The 18,673-nt window shown below is 47.7% G+C and overlaps 1 protein-coding gene across 3 annotated transcripts in view; it reads left to right on the top strand.

The window, feature by feature from the left end:
- The window catches only part of ARHGAP33 (Rho GTPase activating protein 33), a 1,138,731-nt gene that overhangs the window by 779,298 nt on the left and 340,760 nt on the right, over positions 1–18,673 (top strand). The window lies entirely within an intron of this gene.

Below are 18,673 nucleotides of genomic sequence, written 5' to 3'. Positions count from 1 at the left end.
TTTCAATTTCTTCATTGAACAAGTAGGTGCATGCTCATGAACATGCCCTACCGGCTGCCCCGTTGATCCACCTCTTAACAAGTTGAGGTGGAATGAAACACTTGAGGGGGTGTGAGCGGACTCGAAGCAGACAACCAGTACCCTAGGGAAGAAATAGAGAGATGCTGACACCTATAGTTCAGCAAAGGTCTCCCTACTTGGGAAGAGGTTTCCCCCCATACTGTAGTTTTTCCATGTGTTGAGGAGGTGCTAAGACCCTGTTTGTGCTTTTCTTCACCTCTTCCATTCTGTCAGGCTCTCCTGGACGTTCTGGGGCCCTCTGTGACCCTCTGGGACCCTCTGGCATTTCAGCAAAGTATTTCAAGCATCTGGCAGGGAAACTGAGTCAGATTCACAAGACTTCAGGTTTTATTCACGCCAGACTGACACAAATAGCATCGTTGTCAAGTACACAAACCCCTGCCTCCTTCTGCAAACAGAGTTTCCTTTTATACTTTTCAGAGCAAAAGAGTCAAACCCCTCACCCTTTCTAAACATGTCCAGGCAAAACACTCTGCTAACTATACTCGTGCACCTGGTAATTAATTCTTATCTGTTTAAACCTTCAAATTGAAATACATTCTGGCACCCATCCTAGGATTTTCCCTGTCACACTACCCCAAATATGGTCACGCAGCTGCATCCCTTGGCTAGAAATTCAGATATACCGTCATTAACTGTCTGGTTTCACAATGCTTATTTGGTTTTTTCAGGGCACTGCTGCCTTGAATTATTGAACTCTGGGTTTATGCTGCCACTGTCTGCAGAAAGTCGCTTCATTTAATACATTTTATTTATTCATATAAAGGCACTGTCAGTTAAATGCATTGTCGGTTCCATAAATGGTAGAGTTATTTTCTGTCTGGATATGGTAAAAAACGTAATCATTTTCCTACTCAATTTATATAGTATGCATTCTGTACCTTGCCTACATACTAAACCATGATAAAAACATTCTTGACTTTATAAACATAACATTTAAAGTACTAATGTCTTTTAACACTTTTAACACTAAGTTCTATTTTCACACATTTACAATATTAAATCACTCCATATGAATTTCTCTGCCTGGCTTTAAATGGGGTTAGGGGGCAGCCCCCTACTTCATTCAGTTGCTGGTATCTCATCTTCATTTCGGCACCTCCATTACACTTCCCCGTCTTGAAAGTTCTTGGTTGCTAAAACAATGACTTTCAACCATATCCATGTCCGCCCTCCTTGATACTTATATAAAATATATTCTGTCGCAATCCTACAATTTGTCACATACTAACGCGTTGTTATTCTTAAAACAAAACGTGTGTCTCTAAACTACTTTTATCTTCTTTCATTTAAGCCCCACTTCTTTTCTCCATTTACTTTAAACTAACTGTATTCCTTAGATAATTTCACAGCCATTGTGAGACTCGAGAGGTTGGTCAAGTTTTGAGATAACCCATTAGCCCATTGTCTCTTCGTATGTCATATCTTGTCTGCAACTCCCACCCCAACAAAATATAATCTCTCCTTCTTCTTCTTCTGCCCATGCATATATATAAAGTTTTCAAACTGTATCTTTCCCTCTTGTTCCACACATTTTCTTCTTCCGTATCTTCCACTTTACTCATCTTAGTTTGGCATCGGTGGACCGTCTGTGTCCTGCCACCTTTGTCCTTTCTTTTGAGCTGCTTTCATAGTCAGTCTCCCAGGTTCTTTTGATGCTTAGACTGGGAGTCCATTGTCTTTTTTCCTTTTTCATGAAGAGTTCACCTTTTTTTTTCGAGTGTCTCTCTTTCAATAAATACATTGTTCAAATGAGGCCAAAAGAGGGGATGTTTCAGCATGGGGAACAGAGGGTTGGCATTTCCTATGCATTATTGAGTCATTTGCAGACGCAATTCAGATTATCAACTTTGCGTCAGGCTTTCACTGAGTCTCTCTACGACCTCCCTCTTTCCTCACACGGTTCGACGTTAATTTCCCAAGGCATACAGGTCCCTCGATGTATACCTGTAATATAAAACTGAATGAGTTTCTTTTGTAAAATAAACATGTCTCTTGTATTTAACACATTCCATCTCTCATACCCTACCTCCTAAAAATTGCGAGACATTCCCTCATATTGGACACCCCTGCCTCCTAGAAAAAGCTACAAGACATTTTCATTTAAAAATTTCTTTTGTATGCGTCATTCCTGCCTCAAAAACAAAATACACTCCCCATCTTTCGCTCTGTCAGCCGGCTAGAACCTGAGTTTGTTTTAAATAACATGTTGTCCTTCATGGGACACATTTTCCCCTTGAGGATGACACCTGCAATCCTAAGGAGACAAAAATAACAATCTAAGAAAGACATCTTCTTCTTTTCTGGTCTTCTAGGCACGTCCGTAGCAGATGAGAGACGTCCTTGGGGATCCCCGTTGTCTGTAGAAAGTCGAAATAGGAACAAAAGTCATTCGGGCACTGGTAAGGGGTCAGGTTTTCTTCCCAACTTCAACCCTTTCCTCCTTTTCTGCTATCAAAAAATACTTTCTGGATCATTCTCCCTTACTCGTTGGTGCACATAAACAACTATTTTCCAACCACCCCGCAGGATACTTAGTTTAGGTTTGCTTCTTTGCTCAGCTTAGCTGCACGTGCTTCCTGGTTAGCAGTAGATACTTCCTCAGCTCAGCAGTAAATTCTTGCTCCTTTGCAGCCATTCTTCCTTTTTTCTTCTTGTCTTTGTTGGACCATGGCCTTTGCTTGTGCTTTTGCATTCATCCTATGGAGACAAAACAGAGGCATTTTGCTGCACACCGTCCCTGCCTAACTTAATCTAGTCTACCCCTGTTTTTCGAGACTATGGCACCAATTCTTACTATGTGCCTCAATTTATTTTTCATACACAGCAATGTTTGCCTCTTCTAATAATTGCATACCCCTATCACATCAACACAACAAATAATTATTCACCTTCAATTTGACTTTTGTTTTCTGTGGTTATCTGAAAGGCCATGTGGTCATCTATTTCCTACTCCCTACTTTCCACACCTGATTGCACCTATCTTGGGAAAAACAGCTAAATACTTGAATACATTGTGTCTCTTACTACCTCTTTTCCTGTTACTCACCTGGATCCTCTTACTTTTAGTGCTGATCAATTGTGTGTCCACACCCTTTTAGCGTGAACTAGTACTTACCTTTTTCTTTTTCTCCCTAATTTAAGGCCATGCAGACATTTCTCGTGCTTCCACGCGAAGGTCGATAACTTTTATCTGTAAAATAAATCAAAATCGTTACAGGAACTCAAAAATTGTTTTTTATTTCCCTCACTATATTTTATTAAAATGGCTTGTGTGTGATTTTCCCTTGTTTGCTTGACCCAATTTTTTGTCAGCCATACTCCTTTTCAAAGGAATTGTGTCCTCCGACGTATTGCTTATCTTTGATAGATCATCTCTCAGCTTGCTGGCCTCGGAATAAATTGTCAGTAGAGGGCGCTGCGTGTCGACGTCCCTCGAGCCGATGTCCCTCGACAGCCTCCGTTTCGGCGCCAACGTCATCACGTGTATAAATAGACTCGCGCAGCGTCCATTGCTCAGTTCCGTTTTTCTGCACTTCGTGGGGCCTCGGAATATCGTTTCTCAGTTCTTCAGTCAAATATAATTCATTATTCCTCGTGAATACTGACTTGTACTCGATGGCTTCCTCACTCGAACCGACGACTCCACGGTCCGGCTTCAAAAAATGTCGAGACTGTGGAAAGAAAATGTCGTTGACGGATCCTCACAGGATCTGTTTGTGGTGCCTGGGAATCGAGCACCATTGTTCGGAGTGCGAGGACTGCATGTCCATGACGGCGAAAGCCTTGAAGGAGCGTAAGGGGAAGCTCGAGAGCGGTAAGGCAGTTAAAACTTCTTCGAAAGTTTCCTCGGCGGAGTCGAGACATTCGTCTCCTCGCCATCACAAGACATTCTCGTTCTAGGTCTCGAAGCAGTTCCCATCACTCTTCGAGATCTAAGCATTCAAAAAAGAGACGTTGAAGATCCCCTTCCTCGTCGTCTTCTTCCGTTTCCCCAAAAAGGGTCTCCTGCCCCACAAAACATAGCTCTCAGGCTGAGTGGGAGGAATTCAGGAAAAAGATGCTGAGCGTGTTCGAGAAAGCGGCCTCGACCCCCTCGAAGACTGCTGAGGGCGATACCCTGGGTGAAAGACCTGAAAAATCAAAAGGCCGCGAGTCGCAGCACCCAGCGAAAGAAGCCACTCGAGAGCGTCACAAACACTCGAGTAAAGGCAAAGTCGCGTCTTCAACGCCGTCGTCGAAGATCCCTTTGACGCATAGCTCGGCGTCTTCGACGCCGTTATCGAAGGGTTCTTCGACGCACAGGTCAGTTGAGTCGACGTCGATGCCGAGAAAGGACAAACCCACGGCCACCTCACAGCCAGTGATCACAAGAATGTCGTTGACAACCTCGAGTAGAATTCCGATACTCTCGAGTTCATCGAGGCCTCTACCACCTTTCTCAACGCTTTTTTCGATGGCTTCGAAGCCTTTAACGTCCGCGTCGATGACGTCAACGTTTTCTCAGCCAATCATGGCGAATTTGGCCCCTTCTGCTCTGGAAATGGGATTTATACCATTTTCAAGACCTGATCACTCCAGAGTCTTATCATCTATTTATGAAGAAGGGGAGGATTCGGATCAGGAAAGACCTTTTGAGTTGTAGGGATCTGCAACTCCTGTACCAGAGGAATTTACCTCTGAGGAAGGTAGGTTTAAAGACCTCCAAGAATCCTTACAGGAAGCAAGTGGGTTGGACACTTCCCCAGAAGTGGAATTTGCCAGAGCAGACCCAGGGGAACATGCTGAAACCCCTTATAGAACCTTGATGGCAAGGATAATGGAGATTATGGGGTGGTCCTCACCTGCTTTTCAGCAAGACGACCTCACAGACATCTTGGTCAAAGGTCCACAGGAGGATCCTGTGGTGCCATTTCATGCGGCATTACAAAGGAGAATATTGGCAAACTGGGAAACGACTGAGGTAATCCCGGCGGTTAACAAAAAATTATCAGCTAAATATAGGGTGTCTTCTGCTGACCCTGAATATTTATCCAAACACCCAACTTTGGTGAGTCTGGTTGTTCAGGCAGCTACTTCATCAGGTAGTAAATCAGCTTACCCTACTGTTCCACAGGACAGGGATTATAAGAGATATGACTCTATGGCCAAAAAAGTATTTTCTGCATGTAGCATGGCGTTGAAATCCATCAATGCTACTTGTACGCTCGCAAGGTTCAGCCACATACTTTGGGAGTGTGCTTCATCAGCGGCTGACTGCCTCCCGGAGGGAGAAGAAAGGGAAGCGTTCCTAAACATCATCAAGGATGGTAAAGACGCTGTGTGCGAATCCCTTCAAACTGGCATCGATTCTGCTGACAGCATCAGCAGGGCCATGGCGGCACGCAGAACAACCAGGAGATTTGTGGAAGTCTGGTTTTGCTCCAGATGTGCAAAGCAGACTCTTGAATATGCCCTTTGACGGCTCTTCCTTGTTTGGTAAGAAGGCGGATGACAGTTTAGAAAAGCTTCAAACATCAAAGGCAGCAGCAAAATCCCTGGGAGCTGCAATCCGTCAGACATCATATCGCCCCTCAGGAACCTCTTGGAGAGGTAAGGCCTTTCGCTTCTATTCCGCTTTCGGAAGAGGCAGAGGACAGCCGGATCAAAGGGGTCAGAAATAAATTTACCTGAGGTGGACGGGGTAAAAATACAAAAGCCGCAGCAGCAGCAGGTGCCTCTTTACCCTCGGCATCTGCATCAGCCGCCTCCAAACCGCTCTGAGGACTCTCCTCACAAGACACCAGTAGGGGGCAGGTTAACTCAACATCTGACGGAATGGCAGGCTATCACGTCAGATGCTTGGGCATTGGAGACAGTTGCCCAAGGATACTGCCTGCCTTTTCTACGCATCCCTCAGAGTCATCCACCGGGGAACAGCTCTCTGAAAGTTCCAGATATGCTTCTCTTGCAGGAAATTATAGACCTGCTAGAGAAAGGTGCCATAGAACCGGTACCTGTAGCGGAGAGGAACAAGGGCTGGTACTCCCCTCCCCCCCTACTTTCTCATACCGAAGAAAGATGGAGGACTGAGACCTATCTTGGACTTATGAGAATTGAAGAAGTTCCTCAGGAAGGACAAGTTCAAGATGGTAACTCTCTCTCAGATCCTTCAGGCCCTCCAGCTCCAGGACTGGCTGGTATCTCTGGACCTCCAGGATGCTTATTTCCATGTGCCAATCCATCTCAAACACAGGAAATACCTGGCGGCTCTCATCAATTTTGAGTTCTGCCATTTGGGCTGACCTCCCCCCGAGGGGCTTCACCAAGCTAATGTTGGTAGTGGCTGCAAGTCTAAGGAGGGAAGAGATTCACGTCTACCCCTAACTGGACGATTGGCTGATCAGAGCGTTATCCCCGGAACAAGCTCAGATTCAGCTAGATTATGTCGGCCACTTCCTTCACAAACTGGGCTTCTCCCTCAATTTAAAGAAGTCACAGATGATACCATCACAGAGTCTCCAGTTCATTGGAGTGGTCCTGGACACTTCCCTGGGAAAAGCCTCGCCACCAGAGGTGAGGGCTCAAGATATTCTGCAGATGGTCACCAAGTTTCAAAATGCCCAACGTCTCCCAGCCTTCGTCTTTTTGAGGTTGCTAGGCCTCATGGCATCCTGCATCTTCCTTGTGCCAGAGGCTCACCTGAGAATGAGATCTCTTCAGTGGGCACTAAGAACTCAGTGGTCGCAATTCTCAGGGAGAATGACAGACCTCCTTCAGGTTCCGGACAAGGTGGCTCGAGACCTTCAGTGGTGGGCCTGCCAGAAAAACATCTTGACGGGAGAACTGTTTTGGCAACCATGGCCGGAGATAACAGTGGTCACAGATGCCTCACTCACGGGGTGGGGAGCCCATACCAACGACTTGACCATCAGCGGTCGTTGGTCTCCATCGGAGTCCAGACTACATATCAACCTGTTAGAGCTGAGAGCAAACAGACTAGCGCCGAAGGCTTTTCTGCCATCTGTACAGGGGAAAAATGTCTTGATAATGACGGACAACACAGTGGCCATGCACTACCTCAACAAAAGAGGAGGCGTAGGATCACTGCCACTGTGCAGGGAGCCAATGAAGCTCTGGTTTTGGGCAATTCAAGAAGGAATCTCTCTATCGGCAGTTCACCTAGCCGGAGAGAAGAACTTGACGGCGGATGCTCTGAGCAGGCAGGACACAGTCTCCCACGACTGGGAACTAGCTCAGGAAGTCCTTCAGGAGATCTTCGCCCTTTGGACAACCCCTCAAGTGAATCTGTTCGCCACCAGTACTAACAGGAAGTGCGATCTGTTTTGTTCAAGGGAATTTCCCCAGAGAGGAGCTCTAGGGGACGCGTTCGTAGTGGACTGGGAGTTTCCACTCCTGTACGTGTTTCCGCCATTCCCTGTCATTCCTCAAATGATCAGGAGGTTGAGAAGATTCCAGAGGACCATGATCCTAATTGCCCCAGACTGGGCCAGGAGAACGTGGTACCCGGACCTTCTGGACATGTCCATCTGCCCTCCAATTCGTCTTCCACTCAAGGAGAATCTTCTCTCACAGAATGGAGGTCAGGTTCTCCATCCAGACATCAGAACCCTCAACCTTCACGCCTGGCTTCTGAAAGGTTGAGATAGAAGGATTGGAACCTCCCTGATGACGTCATGAAAGTGTTGCTTTCGGCCAGAAGGCCAGCAACAAAGTCTTTATACCGCTGCCTTTGGAACAAATTTTGCAGCTGGTGTAGAGAAGAGAATATTGACCCCTTTTCATGTGGTACACCAAAGGTGTTATCCTTTCTACTCTACTTGGCAAATTCAGGCCTTCAATTTGGCAATATCAAGGGCTATCTCGCAGCGCTATCGATCTATAAGCGCACTGCAGAGGAGCCATCGTATTTCAAATTACCCTTAGTAATACAATTTCTAAAGGGATTAACTAATGTCTATCCTCCAAGGCCATTCCAAGTTCCCTTATGGGACTTAAATTTAGTCTTAAATTTCCTGATGGGTACTCCTTTCGAACCACTCCCCATGTTCGCTAAGATTTCTCACCCTTAAAACTGTCTTGTTAGTGGCCTTAACATCTGCTAGAAGGGTGAGCGAATTACAAGCTCTATCTTGTAAACCCCCTCATACAATTTTTCATAAAGACAAAGTTGTCCTACAGATGAAGCCTAATTTCCTCCCAAAGGTGGTTTCTGAATTCCACATCACTCAGAAAATTACCTTACCTTCGTTCTATCCGCCTCCCAATCCGGTGAAAGAGGAAGCAAGGCTACATAGGCTGGACCCAAGGCGGGCTTTAAGCTTTTGCATCAGCAGACTTGCTAGGATTAGGCAAGCAGACCAACTGTTCGTGGGTTACTCGGGGCACAAATTAGGACTACTGATAACAAAACAGACCATTTCCAGATGGATTATTTTGGCCATTCTGGAATGTTACAAAAATAGCAGGGAAAGAGCCTCCTCAAAATCTTAGGGCTCATTCAACCAGGGGTATTGCAGCCTCCTCGGCCCTCCAAAGAGGGGTTCCGGTTCGAGACATATGTGCGGCTGCCACATGGTCGTCCGCACATACCTTCACAAGATTTTACAACCTGGATTCCTCCTCTAGTCAAGAGACTAGGTTTGGCAAAGCCGTATTACATTCTGTTCATTCCTAAAAGGAAACATGGCGTTTTACTCCCACCTCCAATTACACACCACTGCTATGGGAGTCTATCAAAGATAAGGAATATGTCGGAGGACACAATCCCTTCGAAGAACAAGTTACTTCTTACCTGGTAACGTTCTTTCGATGGGATGTTCCTACGACATATTCCTTATCGCCCCTCCCATCCATCCCCGCAGTAATACTTCCCTTGTGGTTGCAGCTTACGCTCCTTCAAGGTCAATAACCAATTCATGTAAAACAACTGTTAACGTCAAAACAGAACTGAGCAACGGACGCTGCGCGAGTCTATTTATACACGTGATGACGTCGGCACCGATATGGAGGCTGTTGAGGGACATCGGCTCGAGGGACGTCGACGCGCAGTGCCCTCTACTGAAATTTTTTTCCGAGGCTAGCAAGCTGGGAGATGATCTATCAAAGATAAGGAATACGTCGGAGGAACATCCCATCGAAAGAACTTTACCAGGTAAGAAGTAACTTGTTCTTCTCGGTCTACATGGTCACTGATGCTTTTTATTGCCATACACACCTTTTTTACTGTTGGCCAGGAAACCTCATAAGTGCTATTTGTTTTCCATTTTTTTTATTTTTTTCCGTTTAATGCTTTCGAGTTTATTCCCTATCCTTTTATTCATTTGCCCAATTGTTCCCTTCCTCAATTTTTCTTTTATTCATTTTTTATTTGATAATCATTTTCATCTTTTCCCGATTTAATTTTTCTAATCCTGTGTAACAGAGGCCCAAAGTCTCCCTAACGTTTTTAATCCTTCATTCTAGTCATCTCTTATTTATGTTCAGCATTTATTTCATAATTTTTAATTTTTTTTTCATGTATACTAAAACACACTTCCTTTCTTTTTCTCCGTGATGCTGTAAGGAAAGTACCATTTCATTCTCCATTAAGCCTGGTATAACACCATTCAGACTGTCCCATCACACAAGGTGAACTCACGAAAAAGGACTTTTAGGAGCACCCCAAAAACCCCCATTCAGTGCATTATGCTATCCTCAAAACTCCCCAAAAAGCAGGTCACAGAGGACTCAATAACCCCATTCAACTTCAGAGGGCTTTCTCAGTCAGAAATAATAGAGAACATTAATAACATTAGACCATTCAGCTGCAAAGATGATTCCTGCCCCTGCCCACACGTTATTATTTTAAAAAAGAAACCTGTGTAAAATCACTTGCTCCACGTCTCACGACTTTCACCAATACCTCCTTCAATCCCAACACTATTTCTGCAGCTGTAAAACAACCCTTAGGAGTGTTCCTCCACTCACCCGTGTCCATGTCGTGCCAGGTTACATGCTACAATCTGTTCTGTTGCACTTATCATTGAGTTCCATTGCCTCAGCTTCACTACCACGTTCATTAATGCCATCAGCCGTTTCCTTTGCTCATTCCTGCTCATTCATTTCCCGTGTCATTGTCAAAGTTAAACTGGACTACTGTACTGCCATCATTGCAGGCATCCTAGCAACAAAAAAAAATCTTCATAGGCGCTAAATAGTGCAGGGTGATGCTGTATGCAGCTCTCAGTATTCTCAATATAATTCACATTACTCACACCATGCGAGCTGCTCACTGGCTACCCGTGAAGAACTGTTAATTCTCCAGCATGGGGTCTGGCATGGATTCACATGCTCATGAATATTCCCCGTCGTCAGGCTGGGAAACCTTGGAAAAGAAAAAATAAGTTTGTTTCGTTTCTGAACTGTCTTTCTACTAGTAACCAATCACTGGTCTCTGGGTCATACTGCCCCCGGCCAATGACTGCCCTCTGCCTAAGCCCCTCCTCGGGCAGCCATCTTCAGATTTTTACCGCACGTTCAAGTGTTGGGAGTCCTCGTGCTGTAGCTCTTGAGCTTTTGCTGCATTTTGCGAATTTTCAAAGAGATTTAATCTAATTTTTCAGTCAATCGAGCCTCAAGCTCCACCGTTTCTACTTCCGATCAACGGGGACACCTTTCAGATTTTTCTACGCCCCTCAAGGGCGGAATTTTCATTGAGTTTCACTTCTCAGAGGCTTCCGGAAGATCTTTGAGGCCTACCCCGCGTGGACATGGCCCAGGAAAAAGGAAACACGACGCCCATATCCAAGCTCTTCAGGAGCTGCCCTGGATGTGGACTGCAGAATGTCTTCAAGGAGAATGAACCTTCTCGATGTCTCTACTGCCTTCATGAAGACAAAACGCATGTGGAGAAGGACTGTGTGTTTTGCAAGAACATGTCCGAGCGGATGATGAGGGATCGTTGTGCCCGCCTCACCAACTGTCTGGAGGGGAATAGCCCAGCAGCGGGTGAGAAAAAGAAGTCAGAGCGGTCTTCTAAGTCCTTTGAGGGCGCTCTGGCGACAGGGGCCCAACAAAAGGCTAAGCACTGCGAGTCCGCGGGCACCGGGAGTGCCGAATGGTCGGGCTCCTCGGCTGCCAGGCAGGGTGCAATTTCACCAACGCCATCAACCACAAGCCAACGCTCTGGCTCGGGGAAGAGGAAAGCGGAGAACCCAGGTAAGCTTCGGGAGAAGTCCCGGTCGATCCCGACGACAGCTGAGAGGTCGCGAGGCAGTGACCCCCCCCCACCAAGGTGAAGGCCTCGAGCGCCTCCAAGGCCGTGAAGGCCTTGATTCACCCGGCTAAGGCCTCTATCGAGGGAGTCGTGGCGGCCCTGGCGAAGCCTGTGGAGGCTACCCCGGGGCCTAGAGTTTCCCTGCCACCGCAGAGGGGAATCCTCTTTCAGCCCATCGATAAGACCCCGTGAAAATCCCAGTGGGAAAAGAGCGGGGGGCCCGGTGGCCATCACGGACACGGATACAGCCTCTGAAGAGGAACTGGCTGGAGTCGTGAAGGTCCTGAACAAGAAGTTTGAGGAGGTCCGGTCCCACGGGAAGGATCCCGAAGAGGCGGACGAGGAAAGCCACAGCGGTGGCAACGAGGAACACGTGGAGGCGGAGGATTCCACTCCCCAACCGTCGCACCAGTCGCAGCTGATCCCTGGGCCACAAGACAACTCGGGGGCGGTCTTGATGGCAATCCAGGCCTTGTGTACGGAGATAAGGACAAGGTTGCCCTTACCACCAACGGATGACCCAGCAGAGCCTGGACCGTCGGAAAGCCCTCCAAACAAGTGGAGGAGAATTAATCCACCCCCTCCTTTCCAGCCTTCTCGGCCTGCACAGCCTTCTTCCACATCTCCTGAGCCCAGGGATGATACAGGAACAGAGACAGCCACGGATGACGGCGGTGGTGTCGACGGGACGGACCTTCCATCACCACCTGCTCGGGCCTCCCTGCCCGACAAAATTGTCTCCTTCCACGCCATGATCGCCAGGGCATCCAAGCTCTTCCATCTCTGGCCCGTGGAAGAGAAGAAGGAAGGTTTCCTCTATCAACGACGGGAGGCCAAAAGGAAGACAGTCCTCTCGGTCCTGTTACTCAACGACATCTGGGACGAGGGGCTGTTGCTCCTGAAGAACCCATCCACGGCCCCTGCCAAGAGAGACCGGTATGAGAAAAAGTACTGGGTTCCGGACTCCACCCCCATGTGCCTTAGCGGACAGCCTACCCCGGACTCGGTTGTCTCTGCGGCGGCCAAGAAGAAAGCAGTGGGGGCGACGGTGTCAACTTCGACATCTCTGCCGGACGGCGAAGGGAAGAAACTGGACGCCATGGGATGAGGGGTCTTCTCGTCTGCGGCGACTACCATTAAAGCATCCAACGCCCTCGCGATTGCGGCCCGCTACGACAGGGAGCTATGGTTTAAGATCGCTCCCCTACTGGATTTCCTCCCGGACGACAAGAGGGCAGAGGCCCTAGAGATCCTACAGGAGGGAGAGGTGGCGTCGGACCACACCATAACGGTGGCCACCGACATTGCCGACACCGGCTTCCGCCAGATGGGCAACAGCGTTTGCCTTCGCCGGCGTGGTTGGCTCAAGGCAACCGATTTCCATCAAGACGTGCAGACCAGGGTCCTGGACATGCCCTTTGACGGGAACAACCTGTTTGGCAAGGCAGTGGACGAGTCGCTGCAAGCCATCAAGGCCAACACGGAGACGGCTTGTGCCTAAGGCGTTCTTCAGCAATGACGGCCGCCCTTTCGGGGCTCCGGAGTCAAGCAATGTGTCTCCAAGGGATTTGGCGGCAGCCCCTCGACATACCGCCAGGCGGCCCACTCCCCGTCGCAGGAGGCCTACAGGGGACAGGGCAAGCAAGGAGGATCTCGTCATCGTCACCAAGAAGGCCAGGGCGGCAAGGCCACCGCCAAGCAGGATTGAACCGGCCGTAGCATCGGGCCCCCACCTGAGCACCCCAGTGGGGGGGCCGGCTGGCAAACTTCATCAGCGTGTGGGAGTCCATCAGGTCCCAGAAGTTCCGGATGGTTACCCTCCAGCATGTGCTGGGACAATTGGAGGAAGGCGACTTCCTATCGTCGCTGGACTTGGAGGACGCCTACTTTCACATCCCCATCTTGAAAAAACATTGAATGTTTCTGCGATTCGTAGTCCAAGGACGGCACTACCAAGGAAAACCGTCCAACTGCTCACGGATCTAGGATTTTCAATCAACTTCACAAAATCCCACCTGGTACCGTCGCATGTCGCCCTGTTCCTGGGAGCCAAGCTCGACACAGTGGCGCAACTAGCATCTCTGTCGGAGGAGAGGACAAAGGCCATCCTTGGCAAGGTGCAACGGCTGTTGACCATGGACATGGCCAAGGTGAGGTCTGTCATGTCCCTGCTCGGCATGATGTCCTCCTAAATTTACCTTGTGCGCCTTTGCAGACTACGGATGCGACCACTGCAGGAGTTCCTTGATGCCCGCTGGATGCAAGCGACTGGCAACTTCGAAGACAGGATCTCACTCAACAAGACCTTTCGACAAGCGATCCTTTGGTGGGGCACCCGCGCGCATCTGACGGCAGGTATGGACTTCCAGACCACGGCCCATCAGGAGATGATGACGACAGACGCCTCCCTGGAGGGATGGGGGCTCACTCCAGAGATCTCCACGCAAGAGGCCTTTGGTTGCCGGAGGAGAGGTCACTACACATCAACGTCCTGGAGCTCCGAGCCGTGTTCTGGGCCCTCAGGTTGTTCCTTCCGTCCCTCAAGGGCAAGGTGGTGAGGATCTTCACCGACAACACCACAACGATGTTTTCCATCCGGAAGCGGGGAGGCACCAGATCCCCAGCCCTATCCAAGGAGGCCCAGGATCTGTGGCATTGGGCCGTCGCCCAAGGAATGTTTCTGGTACCCTTCCACCTGGCAGGAATAAAAAACACCATCACCGACACACTCAGCAGGGAGCTGCGCTCGTGCCACGAGTGGGAACTGCGGCAGGATCAAGTGGACCTCCTCTTCCGACGATGGGGCAATCCCTAGATCGACCTGTTCGTGACGGCGGTGAACACAAAGTGCCAGAGGTTCACCAGCATGGGCGATGCCTTCTCGTTCCCCTGGAACGGCCTGTTCCTGTATGCCTTCCCTCCGTTGCCGTTGCTGCTGCAACTCATCAACCAACTCAAACGGTCCCTGTGCAGGATGATCCTCGTGGCACTGACATGGCCGAGGCAGATCTGGTTCCCGGACCTTCTGGACATGTCAGCGTCCCCCCAATCAAACTGCCGACGGACGCGGATCTCCTCATCAGAGAAGGAGGCGCCATCCTCCACCATGATCCTGCGTCTCTGAACTTGCAGGCCCGGCTCCTGCAGCGCTAGAGTTTGGAGGGTACGATATCCCGGCGGACTGCAAGGAGGTGCTTGCAAAGGCCGGGCGCCCTCGACTCTCAAGTGTTATGGACACAAATGGAAGAGGTTCTCTGTCTGGTGCCGTGAGCAGAAGATTAACCCTCTGCGGATTACGGCTGCCGTACCTACTGTCGCTGGCAAAAGCGGGGCTGGCGCACGCCTCTATCAAGATCCATCTAGCAGCGATTTCCTGCTACTCCAGGATCCCGGGGCGGTCATCTCTCTGGTCCCATTGCCTGGTGAAGAAGTTTATGAAGGGACTGTTCCGGTCATTCCCGCTGGTGAAGGCTCCGGCCCCGGCGTGGGAGCTCAACGTGGAGCTGCCCAGGCTCATGGGGCCACCATTCGAGCCCCTGCATTCGGCACCGTTGAAATTCCTGTCGTGGAAGACAGCGTTTCTTGTGGCCATCACCTCCGCACGACGAGTGGGAGAGATCCAGGCCCTCTCCTGTAAACCTCCATACTTGACTTTTCACGATACGAGGGTGGTGCTGAGGACGCACCCCTCCTTCATGCCTAAGGTGCCATCTGACTTCCATCTCAACGAGCCCTTGGTGTTACCCGTTTTCTTCCCGTCACCTTCGTCGCCGGCTGAGAAGGGTTTTCGGAGGACATCACAGCTGTTTGTGAACTTTGGACCTGTGAACCAAGGGAATGCCCTCATTTCCAGGTGGCTCTCCGGTTGCATCATGCACTGTCACCGGTTGGCAAACCGACCGTTGCCCTCCTGTCCCGAGAGCCCATTCAACCAGAGCGATCGCTGCTACCACGGCATTTCTGTCTGGTGTGACCCTGCTCGACATCTGCAGAGCTGCTACGTGGAGGTCGACACACAACTTCACGAGATTCTACTAAGTCGACCGGGATTCCAGGGAGGAGTCCAGAGACGGCCAAGCAGTGCTGCGCAACCTTTTCGCTTAATGTGAGCCTGGTCAGGAGGTAAGAGATGCTTAATGTTGAGTTGTTGTATTGCTTAATGTTGAGCCTTGCCACCTCCCGTGGTTGTGCATGTGTGTACTGCTATGTATTCTTATATTCATGAGCATGTGAATCCATGCCAGACCCCATGCTGGAGAATGAACAAGTTACTTACCTGTAACTGTTGTTCTCCAGCATGGGTCTGGCATGGATTCACATGGGAACCCTCCCTCCTACCCCTCTGCGGCTCTTCACTTAGTCCTACGCCCACTTTACGTGCTACCAAATCTGAAGATGGCTGCCTGAGGAGGGGCTTAGGTAGAGGGCAGTCATTGGCTCGGGGAAGTATGACCTAGAGACCAGTGATTGTTACTAGTAGAAAGACCGTTCAGAAACGAAACTGAAACTGATTTTTTCTTTACCGAGGATTCCCAGCCTGACGACGGGGAATATTCATGAGCATGTGAATCCATGCCAGATCCATGCTAGAGAACAACAGTTACAGGTAAGTAACCTGTTTGTTTCAAAATCCTAACCATTATGCACAAATGCATGTGTCACACAGCACCAGCATATCTAACTGATACTGTCAATAGTGTCAGTTCAACCAGACCCAAAACAAGTCCCACTAACCAGAAGAGCTAATGACAGAGGTGTAGGCTTCCCCGTCTTGCTCCCAAACCATGGAATGCTTCCTCTAGCGAACTTAGAGCAGAGCCGTCCCTGCTCATTTCTTTTGCCAAAATCCTCAAAACGACCTTGTTTAACTATCCCTATTAGTTCCTCCAACGGTGTCTATACGTATTCCCCCTGCTGCTTAATTAACCTCTATGCCATGTGTTTACTCAATTTCTACTCAATCCAATGTAAACTAAACATGCAACTCATCCATTGTTACTACAATATGTATTTGTTTGTCCTATACCTACAGGCGAAGCTGTGGCATGCAACCACTTATGTATGCCATTTTCATTGTAATCTGCAAGCCTCTTCTTTGTAACAGCACCACGATGCTTAAGGGCTTCTGTGTTCTCTCTGAATTCTAATAAATAAATAAAGGGTTTTTCATGCATTCAAGCCTTTCCTTTCTACTAGGAATTGCTCATTCCTTGCCAAAACTACAGTAGGCACTAATATTGGATCACTACAATGCCCCTTCTCTGGGCACTCATGTATATATTTATTGAGGAGTTGTCCATATCACACAGAATAATGCCTTTTTGTCCTTTCATATTTATCAGAGTGAATCACAATTGTTAGTCCATCAGGCCCTCCTGGTCAGTCCATTATATGTATCTGCCTTTAAAAATCCACAACTTGGGGGCTGGGGGGGCAGCTTTCGCCAGCTGGCTCCTAAAAACTGGAATGCCCTCCCACCAGTACTAGGAAATGAAAGAATCTTACATTCCTTTTCCTCAAAATGCTGAAAACATTCATGTTCAACCAAGCCTCTTCGTGATCTCATGATGAATCGCCAAGCTGGCTATGGCAATGCCATCCATGTGCTAATTCTTCTCTTGTTCAATGTGTCCTGCACCATTGCATCCTATGTACTCGCGCCAAAAATGCCCCAGGGCTGATGTGCACCTACATTACATGTTTAAATAACTATCACTGAAAGGTGCCTATTGAAATCATACGGCAGCTGACACATTCTCCCCAAAGACTGCTAAACCAATGCCACATCTGTAATCTTAAAAGCCGTCTTTGCTTCATGGATACACAATCTCAATGTCTATCATTAGACCAATGTTTTTTCTTGCCATATTTCTCCTTGCATTCCAAAACTCTAGTGCCACTTAACTCTTCTAAACACATCTGGTCATCCCCTGGGGCTGTTCTACTGTGAAACACATTCATTTTTCTGTTTTGCAAAAATATTTCTTATTTTTAGGTTGACGCCTTTTATTCCCAGGTGTCTGTGTATCCTGTTTTTGCGTATTGCTGAGCCTACATGTAAGCTCACTTACTTGTCCTCTGCAACAAATTCATTTTGTATGTAATGCACTTTATTTTCATAATAAATGCAACATATAAAACACAACTCGCTTGAGCATTTTCCAGATCACTAAATGGCCTTTATCTAACAATTACACCAGCTGTACACATAGCTGATACCCCCATGCATCATGCAATGTTGTCTCTCTCGACTGACTTAACCTATGGTTCTCGAGGGTGTTCAACCTATCTGCTTTAAGGTAATACCACTGATATGTAAGGCACTATATGACTGCCAAATAACATGACATGACATCTTTGCTCTTTTTTAATGTGTTTTTTTACCACACTTTTTAAAATATATCTAGTTTACCGCCCTGCTAAAAGAAAATGACCACCACGAGTCATAATGAAACATAAATGCAGAAAGTAATGACCCAACTAGATCGGAGCCCTGCGTTTATCAGCCGTCCCACAAAAATATTCAGCTGCTGTCTCTCTTAATAAGTATCCCCTTACCTCTGGGTTACTAAATGGGTAAGCTGCAACTGCAATTATAAATGCTTCCAACTTCCAAGTGTGGGCATTTATTCCATAATGTACAACAATGCTCAGAATGACCCTTCGAATCTGTAATCTGTATTTGATGCATTGTTTTTAATAAAATAAAACCTGCCTTTTACTGCACTTGCTTGTATTCGATAAAAATGGCCTTGCAAAACGCACAATCATTTTGCATTTCTTTCAACATGGAGCGATAGCTTGGCTTGGCAGTGTTATCTCAAAGATCTGCTATCGTGCATTCTTTCTTGGTGAATCACCGTATTTGCTCTCATGGGTCATCCTTAACCTTGCTTCTGGGTAAATTAAAGCATTTTGCTTTTTTTTTCCTCTTCTTGTATTACTTAGTTGTATTCTTCTTAAATATTAATTCTCAATTGCATGTTTTCAAGCAGCTTTTCTGACCTCATTTTTCATGCTAAACAAAATATACTCATGTTTTTGTAATCTCACGAATGCAAGCTAAATTAAAATATATATATTAAAAAACCCACTATCTTTTAAACCACGGCACGCAAGCTCCAAACCGAACATTCCCACAAAAACACAGCTTGTTTCACTTTAACAAGACATCCTTGTCACCACCTTTCTGAATTGAAACACAAATAAACCCTAGGCAAGAATTTCACCTGGCTCTGTTTTTGCCTTGAGAATCATTCACTCATTTCTTGTCTAAGAACCATATATGGAACTCACTCCCCAATGAGCTCGGAGCAGAACCCTCCTTTCTGAGAT

Source organism: Ambystoma mexicanum, chromosome 1p (assembly GCF_040938575.1).
Source record: "Ambystoma mexicanum isolate Mex_15411 chromosome 1p, UKY_AmexF1_1, whole genome shotgun sequence".
In the NCBI taxonomy this organism is placed as follows: Eukaryota; Metazoa; Chordata; class Amphibia; order Caudata; family Ambystomatidae; genus Ambystoma; species Ambystoma mexicanum.
Note: the sequence above shows the minus strand (reverse complement) of the source record. Positions and strands in the feature narration are given on the sequence as shown.